Below are 6,605 nucleotides of genomic sequence, written 5' to 3'. Positions count from 1 at the left end.
GAAACGAGATCCTTCGCCACTGGCATTCGACGGGCTCTACAGCACCTGAACGACTTTTTTCCCTTGCAAAATACTCTGGATAATCTCCCAAAGATAAGGAACCTTCGAAACGTGTACACAGAAAGTGGTAAGCTAATCCCAAGCCCCATTTATTTGGATCTATGTACAATTTTGATGGTTCTTGTCAATCACGGAGTAGCAACTACTGAAATGTACGGTTTATCTAAGCTCAAGCTCAAGCTCAAAATACTCTGGATAATCTCCCATGTTTCCTGTACAACGCGGGTGTAAGAAAAACGGCACTTTCGATTGATTTGTCTGTTGCCAATCTACAACAACAGGAAACTCCAACTGTTACATTAGTCGACAATTTACTGGAACAGAAATATGCTGGACACTACGTTTTGGCCACAGACGGATCAAAGGATTTACTGGGTGTTGGTTACGCAGTAGTCAATAACTTTAATGCTGCAATATGTAGCATCAAACTCCATCCTTCAATGAATGTCTACTCAGCGGAATTACTTGCCATTCGGAAAGCGGTTTCTATTATTTCCGAACTTCCAACAGGTAAATATGTTATCATCACTGATAGCATGAGCAGTCTTCGTAGCCTTCAAAGCAACAAATTTCGATCGTCGAACTCCATGGCATGGTATGATATCAAAAAGATGACCTCTTCAGCTCAACGTCAGGGTACTGAAATTAATTTTGTATGGGTTCCCTCACATCGAGGCATCCAGATAAATGAATGGGCTGATCAAGAAGCAAAACTGGCGTGTAGAGATGGTATACCAGAGGAATACACGATCACAAGCCATGATCTCTTTTTCCGATTTTACAAAACGCCAAGCATCGATGGCAAAGTGCGTAGAACGCTGGACTCAAAGGTCGATTTTGTCATAGTATTTTGACTAAAGTTAACACATTCCCATGGTTTCATCAGCTGCAACTAGACAGAAAAGAAATAATAATTTTATCAAAACTGATCAGTAATCACTCCCGTTTATCTGCGCACTTGCATAGAAATAGGATTATACCAAACGCTATGTGCAACTGTGGAGCAACACATAGATCCTGATCATTTCCTTTTCCTATGCCCTAACTTCGATGCAAAACGGAGCATCATCTGGAGAATACTTTTGGACAAACGCGTGGTTCCTGACATCCAAATGCTGTTGAAAAAATGTGACATCCAAATTTATAAAACAATAGCTCAGTTTTTTTATAGATTGTGAAATCGATTTGTAATCAGTAGTATCATAGATTAATAGATAGATTAATATTGCGGTTACTGGGAAAATTTCTAATCGAGCGACGGTAGCCTTCCGTGCGGTAGGCTAGCCGGAGCAGTAAACACAGTTAAAAAATTCACTCTTACTCACTAATTTCATTGAAAAGTTAAGAAGTAAATTCTTGAATCAATCTTCAAATCATTATTTTGCAAGAGAGGACAAAACACGAAGTCATCGGAATGAAATATTATTATTCTTAGTATTCATTGAGATTGAATTAATTACGAGCGTTAAAATCCCAGACAAAACAAAAAATATTGAACACTATTGAAAACACATTTTTCCATAGCCTGAGAATTAACGAATTTGGCATGACGAAGATTTTTGATGCGATAAATGCGTCTTTGATACTTTATATGCTGGTCGAATTCAATTATGCTGTCGTTAAAATGTAACAAATCGTATATGAGAAGTTAAAAAAAGGAGTTGTGACGGATAATGATCTATTATAGGAAATAATACCATTCGCATCGCAAAAAATTGGACTGCACACTCATAACTGCGAAACTTGTGCGATCTGTCAAATCAGTATAAAATCTGTCGGTTTTCTACACGCTAACCGCTTTTCAGTTAAACTTTATACGGATATCTCCGACTGCAAAACATAGCACGAAATCCAACATTCAATGAATGATCGCTACCGTGTCGTCGAACTCTAAACTTATTTAACCTTCCCATGCCGTTCGCAAAATATCCGTTTCGGGGAAATTTGAGTTGTAGTTTGATTTCGTTCTCCTGGCTGTAAATGTTAACCGATTTTGATGATATTATATTCATTGTGTAGGTAATTTTTTCTTATTACTCAAAATTTTAAAATAAAGTCGATTTGTATTATCAAGTTATCAGAAACTGGTTCAAAAAGAAAAAAGTCCGAAAAATCCCTTTTATTTTTAAAATGCTCATAACTTTTGACAGCTTTTCTGTATTTAAGTGTTTCATTGATGTTTGAAATCGTCAAGAATCCATCTATCCGACAGTGTATAGATATGTTGGGGTCCAATGAAAGTTTTGACCGCTATCTCAGATCTTCGGGTAGTGTGGTACCCTCCGATTCGTCCACAAGTAGCACTTTGCACACTGAGGAATCACTTGAGTTCCTCATAATTACATTTCACAAACGCGCATAACTATTCCGCGTGTTATTATGATTGCTTGTCCAGATTGAACCATGACTCTCTCTACTTGAGATGTCGTCATGTTCAGGTTGTTCTCACAGCTATGGTTTCTCTATATCTTGTAGTCTCGTATCACCACATCTCCCTTTCTTTGAAGAATGAAATATAAGTATCTCTCGCTATAGTCAAAACATTCGAACACAACCATCATGAAGCACAGCAAAACCTCTATGCGTCCTTAAATCGAAGAATCTCCCAAAATGCCATACGCATGATGGACAACCGCTTCATGGCCATGAGAGGAACTATCTAGTTTATGGATGCCGATCGCGATTGTTGCGACTCCCCTGACGAGTGTACCAACCTAGCAATACCGTCAAATACGCTCAAGCAAGCGACGCCTATATGAGAACCATACATGAGTCAAACATCCCAACTATCAACGAACATTCGCTCAGTCTCACCGATACCGTTCTTTTTTTTGTTTTTTTGTTATGGAATGCTCTTTAACCAATTTCCACAAGTTGTATGAAAGATCGGTGTCATCATTAGCCGAATTAACTACAATGTAACTACGTAAGAAGAACAGAAACAACGTTCCTCATCTTCTTTTAGTTTTCAAAAAAAACTGCTCAGTCTTTCATTTTTTCCTCCTCGTCTCGTAATGCAGATCATATCTCGTTGGCCCGCAAAAATTGACACTATCACCAGCACCCCGTCCATTCCAGTATGATGGATATTATACGTTGAGAATGTTTCATAAAACCTTCTAGGTACTATGTTGGGATCAGCGCGCTAGCCTCCGTTTAGATCAGTGAAAGCAATCCTATTTTATTCCGTGTCAAGAAAGCAACTTGAAAGAAAAGCTACAAGGCAACGCTTACTACCCCTCCCACTTACTGCGGTAATCCCACAATTTTACGCAACTATCTTTTTTTCAGGGTGGTAACTCTCTCGAGTTATTCATCCTCATTTTCGCGACTATCGTACGCTCCCGACACGACACGAATACCCGTTGCTAGTGCTCCAGCACACCAATTGGGCACATTGATGGTGCTTTTGATGATGGTAACCTGATTAGATTTAGGGTCGTATGATTAACCCATTCAGAGGAGAATAGCTCAAATCGAAAAACGACTTGAGTCCAGCAGTTTCTGATTTGACCGCGTTGAGTACCAGAAACGATTTTTTTATGGTGTCTTTATCCATCCACTGCACCCCGGAAACGCATTCCCGATGGCCAAAGGCCAGAGTCAAAATTGGTGTCCGAACACTACCCTGATCAAGTTTCTGCCGTTTGGTGTTTGGTGGTCGATGGTTGTTTTGGTTGCTGATCGCCATGCTGCGGATATCAGTGGATAAAACCATCAGTATAGTATTCCAGCTACCGGTGGCGATTCTGATCTTAATTTTGTTTGCCGCTATACAATCCACACTCCGCTCGTGTCCCTTGCTCAACGAAAAGCATTTGACCGAATTACTGGCTACATTTCCTTCCCAAAGTATCATGATCTTGGGAAGCGCTTGCGAAAACTCCCTTCTCTTCGTCCAACGAAATCTATGTAACTCTTGACTGGTTCTACGACCGGGAATTGTAAGTTTATGCTTTCCTTTCGTGTTCCCTGTGTGTATGGGGTTAAACTGACAGTTGGTGAATCGGCACGAGCGTACACGCTAGACAGTCACCCGGTCGGCAAGCAAACGGGCGAGTCAAGCAGCTTGTGGTTCCCCCGATGGTTCATAGTCCGGTGACTTACCGTTGTCATTTCCGAACCTCGGATCTCCGGAAAGGTCTGCATAGTCCCCATAATCAACGTGTTGTCATAACCCCCGGTGAGAATTCTCTCTAGCATCCACAGCCGAAACCCAATCGTCATGCAGCAGACAATCTTGTGGTTCCGGAGCTGGATATCGTTCGTAATATTCCAATGCAACAGTGTCTTCAGAGAAAATCTGTAAGGCAATAAAGCATTTCCGACGCTGGAACGAGTGTCCCTTGTGAAATGAAAAGTTTACGCTTGCCAACCAAGGTGCCTCCTTATACGCAAAAAAACCCAATTGCCAGGCAGCAAACACTAAACCATTATATCCTTGAAAGAGATCTCTTCAAAGGAACATGAAGTTTCACTGAGATGTTCTATATGTGAGTGTAAGTTTTTTTTTTTTTTAAAGCCCCGTTAAGCTCGTCCTTAATACCACCACCAACAAACAATCCTCGGACAGGACATACGCCTCTTGGCCGCACTATATTACTCTCTCAATCTGCGTTTCACACTCCCTAAAAAATTTCGCTTCACCACGACAATGGCTCCTCAGAACTCAAAACCCTGCGAACTATCGATCATCAATTTCGGTAATATTCTGTTTGAGAAATTTTAAGTTAGAGAATATGCATTTTTTTCATCTCCTATGTTATTCCTTTTATCTTCAATAAGAATACCTGCAATCTGTTACACGATCAAAACAGCTCAAATATGTTTTTCAATTTGAAATCTAAACTCACCGGAGATAGAACCTTTCACCAGACCGGAGATCGAACTTTTCACTCAGACTTACATTTCTTAATCCGGTTTTCAGGACAACTTATGCATTATCTAACATCCGCTGGTTATGTTAACAAATAACTTCCAAATCTCCCTTGGAACGCTGAACTAATGGTTGGTAAATGAAATATATTTTATTTTCATGACATCAACGTCCAATATCCATACGATCGAAGGTTTGCAAAGTGAAATTGGGTGTTCAAATAAGATTTTGCATAGGGCTAACTATAAAGCCTCGTCCTTAATTTCCACAATCCAGGTTACTCCAAAAACTGACTTCTGTAACCAAACTCGCTACAATAAGCAAGCTCATTATGAGATAGAGTTCGCCATCTAAAGTGTTTTCAGTACATTTCTGAAAATCTCTCCAAAATTTCTTTTACGAACGTTCAATTTTAAATTCGATCTGTGTTACAATTTTTTCTTGAGCTCATCAAAAGAAAGTTGACATTTTTAATGATCAACGAATATCAGACGCAACAGAATCGTTTGCAATTCAATGCGTTTTCCAATCTGAAACTCTGAGATTTACCATCTATCACGCACCGTCCTAGTTTTTTTTTTCTCGTCTGCCTTTTCTGCGTACCCGTACCCAACGTATTGGCGAAAATTCATAACACCACCACGTGTTAGAATGTTTCCACGATTTCAGTTGTCTATCGCCCTGCTCGGTATAAGATACCGGCCAAATGGTCTGCCGGACTATAATCGGGCCCAGACCTTACAGGATCATTCCTGTCACCCTGCACAGTACCCACGGTACTGGCCAATAGATCTGCCGGACTCACGTCGGGCCCAGACCTCTCACAGGATAATTCCTGTCACCCTGCACAATACCCACGGTACTGGCCAACAGATCTGCCGGACTAACGTCGGGCCCAGATCTCTCACAGGATAATTCCTGCCACCCTGCACGGTACCCACGGTACCGGCCAATTTATGTGCGATAAACACATCGATAGACAACATGAACCTGATGCCCTGCACAGTACCCACGGTACTGGCCACTGTTCCGCATGAACATAACACTCACGATCATCAGATTTAATCCACAGGGTACGCAGAAACCAGACCTTCCTGCACGAAACCACATAGCGTGCCAAACATAGAAACCACTTGTTAAGTTTTCTCAACTATTTCGAAATACCATTTCACATTAAAATAATCAGCGCGTCGTCATTCTAGGAAAACAACCGCACAACAAGATGGACCATCTTGGTCTCAGCCGTCTTCGGATAACACAATCCGGAAAATATCCGCACACGAATCAATTTGATTTTATTAGTCTTACCTGGATCCCATCCTCGTCGCCAATTTGTGGTACCCTCCGATTCGTCCACAAGTAGCACTTTGCACACTGAGGAATCACTTGAGTTCCTCATAATTACATTTCACAAACGCGCATAACTATTCCGCGTGTTATTATGATTGCTTGTCCAGATTGAACCATGACTCTCTCTACTTGAGATGTCGTCATGTTCAGGTTGTTCTCACAGCTATGGTTTCTCTATATCTTGTAGTCTCGTATCACCACAGGTAGAGAAAAATCTATCTTTAAAAAAACGATATCCAATTTTTGCTTTGCTTAGCTGTATTTCATTTCCCAAAGAACCGATTTTCAAAACTCAAATTTCAATTTTTTGACGTTAATT

At 40.7% G+C, this 6,605-nt stretch overlaps 1 pseudogene; it reads right to left on the bottom strand.

Annotated features, from left to right (window-relative positions):
• Positions 1-2,758: 2,758 nt before the first annotated feature.
• Positions 2,759-6,335, bottom strand: LOC129742944 (ribosome biogenesis protein WDR12 homolog; annotated as a pseudogene).
• Positions 6,336-6,605: the final 270 nt, after the last annotated feature.

This window comes from Uranotaenia lowii, chromosome 2, assembly GCF_029784155.1.
Source record: "Uranotaenia lowii strain MFRU-FL chromosome 2, ASM2978415v1, whole genome shotgun sequence".
NCBI classification, from domain to species: domain Eukaryota; kingdom Metazoa; phylum Arthropoda; class Insecta; order Diptera; family Culicidae; genus Uranotaenia; species Uranotaenia lowii.
The sequence above is the reverse complement of the archived record's forward strand: the minus strand, read 5'-3'. Positions and strand labels throughout refer to the sequence as shown.